This window comes from Varanus komodoensis, unplaced genomic scaffold (assembly GCF_004798865.1).
Source record: "Varanus komodoensis strain SLA01 unplaced genomic scaffold, ASM479886v1 scaffold1, whole genome shotgun sequence".
Lineage (NCBI taxonomy): Eukaryota > Metazoa > Chordata > Lepidosauria > Squamata > Varanidae > Varanus > Varanus komodoensis.
The window spans coordinates 114,196,619-114,209,612 of NW_025335268.1; the positions used below are offsets into that span (position 1 = coordinate 114,196,619).

The 12,994-nt window shown below is 40.8% G+C and overlaps 1 protein-coding gene across 4 annotated transcripts in view; it reads right to left on the reverse strand.

Annotated features, from left to right (window-relative positions):
- PIGK (phosphatidylinositol glycan anchor biosynthesis class K) overlaps positions 1-12,994 on the reverse strand; it is a 65,230-nt gene that overhangs the window by 26,154 nt on the left and 26,082 nt on the right. The window lies entirely within an intron of this gene.

Consider the following 12,994-nt stretch of genomic DNA (forward strand, 5'->3'; position numbering starts at 1 on the left):
CCCACAACATGACAATGAGGACAGCAGCATACATCTGGCATACATCAGAGCATCACCCTGGAGTAAATAACCCACAGTGGGTTGTTCTTTTGTTTGCTGACCTATTCAAGGGAAGAGTCACATTTGCCTTGCATACAAAATGTGACATCAAAGCTCATGAAATTTTAGCTCAGCTCTTCCTCAAATATCTTCAATACACCCTCATCCTATTATTTGACTAGAAATGCAAGAAACTATGTACTAGTTTGCAATATGGTCTTTACTGTTCTCCTCCCCCTCCCCATGTCCTAATAAAATATGTATAAGAAATAATATAATAAAAATCATGTTGATAATAATTGCAGCTTCATTCTGTTCTGTTAAACACTTAATCACTTAGCTCGTATGTGCTTCATAGTAATTTTCCCTCCTTTTGGACCCTTTACTTGGGTTTTTTCTTAAGCACCACTTGTTGCTATGGTAACTGTAGCTCTCTTCCTTCCCCCAAGTTCACATAGGTTTCCATCAAACCCAATGACTGTTATTTTTGCAAAACCTCAGTCAGTCCAGTACAATTGTTCCTTGAGGAAAGTGCACAGATTCTCTCTGATGAATGGAGAATCATGAACTTCTACATGATGAGAATTTGCAGCACAATTCATCCACATGCACACATAAAAAGAAGAGACGACTTAATTAAGATTTAATTATACTATATTAACAAAAAACACTACCAAATGAATAACAGCCTAAATTGACAAGTGGTCTGCTATTTTCAATACTCATGCAAACCCTTGTTACATCCAAATCCTGCAATGCTCAAGTTTTTGCATAACCCTTCCAGTTGTTCAGTGTCTGTGGGTGCCAAGCATGTGAAAGTGCTCCTGATAATATGGCTGTTAAAATAGTCAAGACTCCCCCTACTTTCTCATTATATTATAATCCAAGATCTTATGATACTGATTGGTGGGAGGTCCATGATAGATAAAGGAAGAACTTTTTCACACAGTGGATAGTTGCCTAGCCAGCTTCTGTTATTTAATTATGTTATGTGGCTAGATGGAGTCACTGAAGCAGTCGGCGTGAGCTTAAGTGGACTCCCGGGGATGGTGGAGGACAGGAAGGCCTGGAGGAATGTTGTCCATGGGGTCGCGATGGGTCAGACATGACTTTGTGACTGGGTTGAAGCAAGGGATGCACTGTTCTCCAAAATCAAATTCAGAAATTCCTCAATTGAAAATGCAATGCTTGTTAAGGTTTAGAGATGGAAAAGATTCTGTTCTCATACCTAATATGCCTGAGTTATCTTCTATCCAAGAACATTCCAAGTTGGTGTTGCACCAAGTTAGAAGAGCATAAATAATCAAAGCCAATCTGGAAGCTCATATGAAATGTGAGGAACTGTGTAAAGAAAGAACTTGCAGAATGAACTAGGCAAAGATCTGTACTTGTGAAGTCATTCAAACTGTATATCTGGATAAGGCTACCACCCCTAGAGCTAACAGTCTGATAGCTGATGCCACGTACCAGTCAAATATAAAAATGTAATCTGTCATACGCTCTGATTCTCCCTGAATGCCAGAAGCAACCTAGTCACCTGTTAACTGTGTCACCATATAGCATCACCTGTCTCCTGCTCCATGAACACATTAAAAATAATTCTCAAAGGTTTATGCATAATATAACAGCTTGTGAGATTTGTTGTTGTTTTCTGCTTTAAATTAACTAATCTTTTCAAAGAAATTGAATCAAGCAAGCTTTCTTCCAAATAAAAGACCACCACAATTTTTCCTTTTCACCTTGTGAAACAAAAATTGCACCTAGAACAAAACGAATGTATATAAAGCCCTTTAAATCCACTATATCAGCAGTCTCACTAGGTTGCTGAATCAGTAGCTAAATAAACAGCCTGGTGCCAGCTCCTGACCATTGGTTGTGCTGGCTGGGTGGTATAGAATTTGCAACCCAAAACATCTGGAGGCCATCAGATTGCCTAATCCTACACTAATATATTATATAATAGCTAAGCATTGCTATTACTGAAAAATAAAAAAGTACAAGACTGAGATTCAATGCATATTCCAATGCTGTTTCTCCACTTCTCATCAAGATAAATATTCTGGACTGAGCACAAGTTGAGAATGTGGCACACCATGTGCCCATTTCTAAATTATAGCAACTTGACATTAAATCATCCAGCACTTTCATGGCCTCACCATGAATGCAGTTACATAATTTGATTCAACAGGAGCTGTTGAGTTCACAAGAGGTAGCAATAACCAAGAACCTAGACAACATACTTGGCCCAAACTACATCTGGAGAGTACTCTTTCTCCCAAACAAGTAACTGTTATCTCAGTAAGTGCTTGTTTCAGAAGGAAAGAGGATAACAACAGCCATAAGATGGCTGCTATGGCAGGCATGGCCGTTTCCCATTAATAAAATGATGAGGTTAAAAGAAAAAAAGATACACAACCAAGAACTTTTGTACAAGGTGGCCCTATAGTCTGAACTCCATGACACTAAGCCACTTATCTGAATTTTCTACCCCAACAGCCATTTTACTGAAGGCTCCAAGACCAGTACAGTGTAGGGGTCCCAAATGCCAAACCACATATTTGTCTCCAGAAAGTTCAGCAAATGGCTGATTTGCTCATTAATTTCTTTCTGAACCAGTCAAAGTTGAAACTCTCTAGTCAGTTCACAGTAGTCATCAAGATATAGCTAGTCAAAAAAAAAAAAAAAATCATGCTATGAGAAAGAGCAAGGCTAGAGGCTGGGAATGAATGCAAAACAGTAAGGTGGATTTTGGGGGGATCTGTTTGTGGAATAGTGGCTGCCAACCTCCCATCCCTATCTGGGGTTTCTAGAGCTTTCCCTTTTGTGAACCTTTCCATTGTCTTTCCTAGAATGGACGTAAGGCTAACTGGCCTATAATTTCTCATAGCCCCCTCTGCTACCCCTTTTTGAAGAGCGGAACCAATGATGCCACCCTCCAATCTTCCAGAATTTCTCCCATTTTCCACGAGACTTCAAAAATGTAGGCCAATGGATGCAAGAGCACCCCTGACAATTCCCGAAGTACCTCAGATGTAGCCCATCCAGGCCCAGTGCCTTCCTCTTTTAAAACTCTTGAGCTCTTTTAAAGCTCTTAAGTGTTGCTTGATATTTGTATCAACTCCTGTCCCTTGTCTTTTAGGTATACAAATACCACTGCAGAGTATTAATTTAGCAATTTTATTTGTTCTGTTGATAAAGTTGTTATTCTCCAATGAATAATTTGGTAAATAAACATTTTGTGCTGCCAAATATACCTTCTTCTTTAACTGACTCTGTTCTAGCCTGCTTTGAAAGCAAACTGATGTGAAAACTACACATGTAGCACAGACTGTCAAATATGAGACCCAAATTCCACAATGCCATATCCTATTTTTGACAACATATTTAAGCACCCCTACTAACTGAACCATTATTTGTCGGTCTGCCCATTGTTCACACCTCAGTACAGTAAACCTTCTGAAAAACATAAAACAATGGCTCTAAAACAGCTTATCTCAGCCAATGGTTATTCTGCCTGGGGATGATGGAAATTGTATCCCAACAGATCTGTAGGTCACCAGCCTGGGGAGATTACTCTAAGTCATTTTAAATTTCTCCAATGTCCCAGTCCCATCACCTGCTACTCTGAGTCACTGGTCCATAGGATACACTGTGATGTCATGGTTAAGAGTATGGGATTAGGACTCAAACAATCTGGGTTCCAGCCTTTGCTCAGCCATAAGGCTAACTGGGTGGCTTTGGGCCAGGCACAGACTCTCAGCCCCACCTACCTCACAAGGTTGCTGTTCTGAGAGAAGACTGAGAGGAGGAGGAGAATTATTTAAGCTTCCTCAAGCTGCTTAAAAGGAGGAAAAGCAAAATTCATGGTACACTTTCCAGTGTCAGGGTGGTGCCTACTCCTTGGATAAGGACTGGGAGAGCTGGGAAATGGAGAGTGTGGAAATTGAGATGGCATAGGTGGGTGTTGTTATCTCAAGGTCACCAAGTCCAAGTGTTCAAGCAGATCTTGGGAACAGATAGGGTTTGGAAGTGATGGGAGGGGCAAGGGAGAGGAAGAAGATAAGCCCAGTCCGATTCCTGATCCAGTGAAATGGCTTCAGGCTAGAAGGACTACCCAATTTGAAGGCCTACACAACTAGCTCTTCTCCAGAGGGGTGGAGTCCAGCTACTGAAAAGTAGTTTCTAATTTGGGTTTCAACAAATCACTTTCTTCATGCACAGAGACCTGCCTTTTTCTGACAATAGTTTGTAGCTAGAAATAAAGCACACTTTTGCAAAAAGCCTGTCTGTTGTTTGAAATGGATAAAATAAAACCCAGGTTCCCACAGATATAATAGATAAATAAACTAAGAGTGAATTTTCCTTTTCACACCTCTAGTACTCCAAGCCCAGACATGACAGAAAACCGTCACCACGTGTATGGCATATTTTACATCTCTAATGCAAACAGAAGGCTCATCTATCACTAAATGCTGTGCTGAGTGCAATTTTATTATTTAAGGAATGGTGTTCCTGAGGATCCAGAGCAAAGGCAACCAAATCTGCCCTGTCCCACTTTCCACCATGCAGCAAATAGTCTTCATAGCACAACCACCATTTTTACAGCCACTGTGTATGCTGTGGAGAAATTGCGTTGACCAATAATATTATTGCATTGTCTAGAAAATTTGTTACTTTCTCCCTTGTAAAAGTGAGGCATTTTGTCACCTTTATTTACTCAGCAGTCTACAATTATGAATGCTTCCACTCCCAGTAAATCTGTTACTTTTGCAAAAAGGTTGTATTTTGTAATTCAAGCACACATTGACTTAATTTTTTGCTGAATTTCTTCAGGCTTTTCCCTTAGAACCTTCAAACTTGTTTGATTGTTCATGCTTGAAAGGACTGTATTATTTCTTTGCTTGGCACACCTGCCATCTTCTGGAAAAACACAGGCATTTCATTCTGACCTAAACACAGCTATAAGGAACGCTTAACATTTTATTCCCTTTTATCGATTGGCACCGTATAATGTCTGAAATACGCAGCCACCAAAGCCCAACCAACTGAAGGCTAAGTTTAGAACTGATGAAGTTAAAACAAAAATCTCTACTCCCCAAAGTGTCCAACGACTACAAAATCTATAAATGGGAGTCTCTGACATTAGCATGGCTCAGATTCAATTTCTTTCTTGAACTTTCAGGTTACTTGAAAGTGTTGTTCTACTGGATGGAAAGCACAGATTTAGTGTTCCTTAATTACTAAAGCTGCTTTTCTAAAAGACCTGGCCAACACTCCTGTCTCTCTATACTGAGCTGGCAGGCAATGAAATCTACTGTGATGTAACACAATAAAATTAGGACCATTGGTCCAGTTGCCTCAGCAACTGCCTTCCTATTCTCCATTCTGTTCACAGTGGGAATATTGTGTGTCCTGCTTCTGGTCATGTCAAATATTGTTTTTTTTCCTGCTTCTGGTCATGTCAACAGATGAAAAGGGATGTATGTTAGCCTGGTGCTTTTCATGGGTTCCTTTTTTGCTTGTGTGCACAAGGCTAAATTTCTGAACACTCTCTTACAGAGTAGCCCTATGGCTTCTGCACAGGGTTTGTCATGCTCAAGCACAGGGAAAAGGTGCCAGAACGTGCACAACCAATTTACAGCTTTGATGGGAATTCCAGCCCAAACTGTGAACATGAAGGGATTGTGGAATGCCAGCAAGCTCCAGAATCAAATTAAGATCCGGAAACATCTGGGAAGTAGTTCAGGCAGGGGGAGGTGGTGGTCAACTGGTCTGTGGGCATGGGGAGATAGCACAGCAGGTGGTGGAGCTGACATTTGTGGCTGATGAGAGCCCCATCTACCAATGAGAAAATAGCGGGAGGAATTAGAAACTGGGCAGGTTTTGCAGCAGGAGTTGAGCAGTCTAACACTGAAGTCCCTTTTCCTGAAAAGGTGATGCTGGTTGCTAGGAGACAAGACAGGCAGGAGATTCAGCTGGTGAAGAAATGGGAGGAGCGCTGTCAGGTGACCTTTCATAGTACCCTACCTGTGGGATGGCTCAGGAGTAAAGGGGTATAAGGAGATTGGGGATTGAGAGGTGTTAGGGAAAGATCAATATTTGACTCTGGGTAAACTGAGATGTGCAGCTATAAAGATGCATAACAATAAAGCCTTGTGAAAAGAAACTCTGGAGCAGTGTGTTTACTCAGGAGGAGAGCCATGCCTCACAACAAGAAGGCAACAGGTTACCTTTCCTTTCTTTTCCTTATTCCTAGATCCAAGGCTAGAAAAAAATTCCAACCTTACTTCTGAGGATCTGCACTTGGATCCCCCTCTCCTCCTCACAGCCTGTACGGAAAGAACTATACCAGCTGTTTCACTGACGTTGTAACAATATGAGTAACCTTATGGAGTTTAGGATCATTCTGGAGCTGAGATGTGGGTGAGACCAATGCTGCCAAGATATTTCTTACAGAGTGGAAGGAACATGGAGGCAACCTTCACCTCTGTATTCCTCTCATTCTACATGGGAAGACCCTAATCAAATGTCTCACTGCCTATGGCACATTGACATCTCTCTCAAAAGGACAGGCTTATGGATATGGTCATAGACACTCTTGCATACTGTTACCTTACACCCTCTAATTGAAAATCAATTTCCGCATCAAGCCCTGGCTCATATTAAAGTCTACTATCCAGTAAAAAGGAAGGAAGACAGAAAGTACCTGCTCTAGCTGCCATAATCTGGACTATTTGGGTTGGCTCTAAAGAGGTTGGATAGGAACATTTAACAGTACAGTGCTAAAATACGCTTACTGGGAAGTTAAATGCTATGGAGCGTAATGAGATTTATTTCTGAATATATGCTTTGAATTCCACTGCCAAGCCTGCCACTCTTGGTCTCATAGTCTGATTGCTTCAGCCATTTGACTTCTGTTCATCAGACCCACCAAGGCCCTAAGGAAGACCAAGAGACACTCATTTTTGCCCATGTATACAGGTCTTCAGATTGTACTATAGAGAGTTATATTGCCTTTGAAGTCTATTTAAAATTCTACAAAGGTTGCCTTTGAAAATTATTGCAAAGCTACAGAGCTTTGCTACTAAAAGCAAATAGACTCTTTTCATTTAAAATGTTTTTGAAAGCATTATCTAGTACATGAACTAAAATATTTTATTCCCCAGAGGCTTCTTTCAGAATTTAAACAAAAACATGGTCACAGACTCATAGCACAGAAACAGAATTCACAGCTTAGTGAAGCAGATTTTATAGTTCAAAGTTTTGAGAATCATTATTAATTTTTCTCAGAAACCAACCATGTTATATGTATCATTGTGTGGCTTTTGTAAATCTACCCATACAGAAAGGTCAGACATGTTTACGTCCAGTATTCATCTTAATACTCATATTTCTGCTACAGAATAAGCTCTGCTTTTCCACTTTGCTTCTCTCTGATCACACACACTTAAAAGAATTCTGATCCCCTCTTCGTTTGCTCCCTCTCCCATACTTTGCTTTTATTTTGAGGTGTCTTATATGTTTATGCTCAAACATTCTGTACTTTTAAAAAAAAGTGGTCCAAGAAAGGGGAGGGGGCCACATTTGTGAATGGTGCTAGAGTCAGCCAGCCAGGGGTAGCTTTGTAATTGACACCCAAGAAATCCGACCTGCACTGCACAAATCTAGCTATCTGTGAAACTGAGAAACAGAGTTTACCTTGAGCTCAATGCGCATAAGTCTTTTTTGTACCCAACTCCCTTTTCAGTCCATCTATGTCCACTAGAAATTACCACCTACTTGTACATCATTTCCACTAAAAGTAGGTGATACTGAGCAATCCAAGCCTGCATTTAAAAGCAGGCTTTATAAATTGAGTTCTCCTTTTGCACTCTTTTGTGGCTATTCTATGGTAAAATTTATCCCAGTGCATTTAAAACTACAGGGAATTTCTAGGGAAAGGGAAGAGACAGGACAAACAGAGTACTTATTCCATCAAAACACTCCTTGCCACTTATCCTGGATTCAAAGCAAACTGTACAAGCAGCACATGGGGTGCTTTGAGAAGAACAGAAACAGATGCAAATGCTCTGAGCAAAAAATCATGTTTCCGAGTGCAAAGCCTCCATTTTTCTCCAAGTAGAGAAAATCCAACAGCATGAAACCACACTCTTCCCACAAGTGGCTAAAGGGAGACAAAAATCTGAGCCAGTTCTCTCTAATTTAGCAATGGTAGAAGTTTTCTGGGAGGCTGATTCTATTTCATCTGACTACTAAAAGAGACCATCAATCTGCTCTCCATTCCAGACAAATTCACAGATTTAACTAATTAGGAGCTGTCCTATCGGAATGTTACTCATTTTCTCTGGCTCTTGTCTTATTGCCAATTCCCCACTTCAGGAAGCCCAATTTCAAGTATATTGTACTTCTTCATTTGGACACCCCATTTCCTACCACTGCATGCTATTGACTCTCATCTAAAGCTCCTTGAGACACATACTTCTCAAGTACATGTGCATTACTAGCACATGCAGACAAGAATATGCTTGGTGAACACTCAAGGAGCTTCTGTGAAAGGGACTTCAGGCAAACAGTTATACTAAAAGATGAGGAAGATGGAATCCCTTATTCTCCTGCCATACAGAGCAAGAGTTTTCTCAAGAGAGCAAATGGTTCCATAATGCGATATTTTGCCAAGGGAATAAACTACCCCTGTAATTCTGTAATTCTGATGCTACGGAAAGACACAACATCCAATTGACTCAAGAAACATTTGCTTAGAACTGCAGTAAGGATGTTCAGCAACCTATCAGAGGAGCAAGTAGAATCTGAAAAAATAAGTACCAGAATGAAAATGCAAATGATAACATATTCTAAATTAAGTAAGCAAATTAAAAATCATTCATCTGGAGTGGTATGCTAACTTTCTCACAAGAATTATGTTCTTTTATTCTCACATTTATCATACTTCTAAATCTGTTTACTATATCGCATGACTGCGATACATTTATATACCTTTGGGCAATTCTCATACACACTTTTCAGAGATGAGATATTGATATCAATAGTCTGTGATAATGAAGTACAGCTCTCCTCCAATGTAACATAATGCTGTGTGATACGCTCATTCTCCAGAAGTTAGACAATACATAACTACAGCAAGAAGATGCAAAAATGCAACATTAAGGAAGCTGTTGGAGTCCGGATAAAATTTTGACACATTAATGAGCTACAGCTGCAAACAATCCTAGTATCACTTTTAAAAGAGAGCTGCTTGGTTGCCCAAGATGCACAAACAGATCCATGTGCCTGGAATAAGTGCTATTCAACACAAAAGGGACTTATAACTCAGTATGTATAGAACTGCTCAGATATGTTCTTATTCTCCCCACCTGGGACCAAAACACTGCATGTGACTCAGTACCTACAACAATGTATGTTACAAGGAACGTACTTGTGAATGTTTAGGTTACACGTAGACCTTCTCCCCTCTGTTGGAGAGTTCTCTTTTTTGGCTCTGTTGTTGAACTCATTTTATTTTCAAAATCAGAAAAATCCAGTCTTTTTTTAAATATCCTACCACAAATGTTGAAAAATCTATTAAAAGGCAACTAGCAGCAAGAGGAAACTCCAATTTAATTCATATTTTGGAATTCAAACTCTCCCAAATTCATATTAGGTATAAACTGAAAATCCTAATATATGAATTCTGGCCAAAAACTGTCAGCATTTGTGATTATTAAACAGTGAGAGTTCGCAGGTATTTATTTGGTATGTTTCCAGGAAATGACTAGAACCAGACATGCTTAGCTCTGGAAAACTTGTAACATGTCTTCGACCCATAACCTGCACTCTCTGCCACTTGTTAAAAAGAGCAAGAGTGAGCCAAGTTCTTCCTAGCCTGGTTAGCAATGACACATTCATGTTCCATAGATAAGTGGTAGGGAAACATGTAACTGAAACACTCATCCTCCCTCACCAGCAGGCATATTGGCTGAGGCTGATGGGAGTTGCAGTCCAAAACTTTGAGGATATAACTCCTGTTCCTGAGCACTGATCTACATGGAAGACGCAGCTCCTTACATATGTTTCTCTCTTTTACTTGTCAGCCACTGAAATTGACTAAAAACATTCTGTAAAAACAAGATAAAGTCCTTTACACACCAAATAATTAATTCAACAGATTCAGTCACAGAAGACAGTGAATGCCCAGCAGTGCAGATGTCTTTAGAAGATATTTAGACAATTTTAGGGAGGGAAACATCTATTAAGAACTACTAGTCATGAGACCAATGTGCAGAATGCCTCAGCACCTGATGCTGAGCAGTGATTGGAAGGGGCAATTGCCCTCATGTCCTGCACTGGGGCTTATTACAGTCACTGTAGGAAACCAAGATGCTGAACCAGACAGACCTCCAATCTGATCCAGCAGGGTCCTTGTGTTTCAGTAGCTGGAAGCAAATATATACACCAACACAGAAACCTATCTATGCTCTAGCAAAACATAATGGGAAGAAATGTGTTTATATGTTTGTATCCTGACTTTTGTTTTCTTTCAAAGGCACTCAGAGCAGACTTAACGGAGATTACTTTCATGTACCAAAGAGTGCATTTCCTTCGTCTACCTCTTCACTGGGATGACTAATGAGCATGTCATCTCATTCATGGTAATCCTGGGTTTAAAAAAAACCCTGGGTTACTGTTGCCTACAAATTGAGTCTATATTTGCTTGTGCTATTCCTCCTGGCATTAACTATATTTTCTCAGGGATTTTTGAAAGGAATTTGTGCACTCCAGTACATCAGCTGCATGAGTCAGTCTGGTGCACTGGTTAAAAGTATGGGTCTGGACTGAGGTAGACTGGGTTCTAGTCTCTGCTCAGCCATGGAGCCAACAGTGACTTTGGGCCAGTTACAGACTTTCAGCCCAACCTACTTCATAGGATTATTGTTGTGGAGATAAGACTGAGATTAAGTGGAAGAGAATGATGTAAACCACTTGGAGTTTTTTACAAGAAAAAAAAGTGGGATATCAAATAAGAATAGAAGAAAGTGGGAGAGAAACATGGCCTGTCAACTTACTGGCCTTCCTATCCACACCTACCAAGTTGAATACAGCAATGGGGGAGCAAAATGATAGGCCTTCATCTTGTACCCATACAGTTTAATTACTACTCTCCAGCATCAGCAAGAATATGCTCCTAAGGATTTTTATGTTCTGCCTCTTGGACCCCTGTGAAGAGACAACTCAAATTACCGTATTTTTCGCTCTATAAGACGCATCTGACCATAAGACGCACCTAGTTTTTAGAGAAGGGATCCATGGAAAGCTTCCTGATAATCACAGGCACATTCCCCATCACTTCCCCATGGGCTTCATTAAAAGACAGGTTGCCATTTGAAAACACACACCAACCTGTGATTAACAGCTCTCACCTGTGCCGGAGGAGGGGGGCAGAGCAGGGCGCGCCGAGCACGTGCCGACCAGGTGTGGTGCAGCTGAGCCGGCAGCGTGCCAGCGGTGGTCTTCCGGGCGGTACAGTGGCAGCAGGCTTTCCCGGGCGGTGGGGGTGAGCAATCCATCTCTCGGTGCGGCCGGTGGGTTAAAGCCTGCTGCTCCTCCTCCTCTGCAGCAGGTCTTTCCGGGTGGTGGGGGTGAGCAGTCCATCTCTCCGTGCAGCCGGTAGGTTAAAGCCCGTGGCTCCTCCTCCTCCGCACCGCTCCCCCTGAGCGGCACAGCTCTCACCTGTGCTGGGGGGGGGGGGTGGAGCAGCATGCGCTGAGCGTGTGCCGGCCAGGTGGTGCCATGTGGTGCAGGTGGGCCGGCAGCATCCTGGGCGTCGGGCACACACACATTCGCTCTATAAGATGCACAGACATTTCCCCTTACTTTTGAGGGGGGAAAAGTGCGTCTTATAGAGCAAAAAATACGGTACTAATAGAATAAGGACTGCAGCTATTCCATCTCTCAAGCACAATTAATAGTAAGCAATAGAAGGGTTGGGTGTTGACTTGTGTTTTTTGTTTTGCATTTCATATAATGATTGTGAGAGCCAATATGGTGCACTGTTCAGAGTAGTTCAAATTCCCGTTCAGTCATGTTGCTCACCAGGAGACCTACCCATAGCCTCACCTACCTCATGGGGTTGTTACGAGGATTAAATAAGTAGGGGAGCCATGTACACAGACTTGAGCACCTTGGAAGAAAGGTGATATTCAAATCTAACTCATAATGCATAAATTTTACACTATGAGGAAGATTTAGATTTGCAGAATAAATATAGCATATTTAAAATTCTTGGCCACAATCTATACAAAACTGCAATTAGCACATTGAAAAAGACATACATTTCAAAAATGCAGAGGCAAGATGTTTGTGCAAAGCCATCAGAGACAACATCTTCAACATCTGAGCAATGCAGGTGTTATGAATTGTAGAATCTCTGCAACCAAATTCTTGTTTATTCCACCTCTTCCCAACAGATGGCAATATAAGAACATAATAAAATCAACTGTAGCTAGAAAATTTAATTTCTGTAAATGCTAAATACTTGAATAGAGACACTCTGCCATTTATTTCTCTTGCATGCCCACAGTCTGGGAAATAAAGGCAGGATTTAAACTTTAGTATCTAGACAAGTTACCACATAATACAGCATACAAGAGAGGTCCTCAGCCTTTTCTGGATCCATGGAGACATTCTGGATTTTTTGAAAAAGCACAGCCACCTGAAAGTTCATTATCAATGAACTGCATTTTTTGACAATGCCCAACAGTTGGTATCTTCTTTTGTGGAAAGCTCTATATAATTATTAGAAAGTTGTGTGCATTTCACACAAATCAATGTATATATAATGCATGCATTTATTTGCTATATACTTTGATGCCATACTCTATTGTATTTTATTGTATGACATAGTGAAGGGCGGGATATAAAAACTTTAAATAAAAAAGATTTTTTTTTTTTTTTTGGCAGC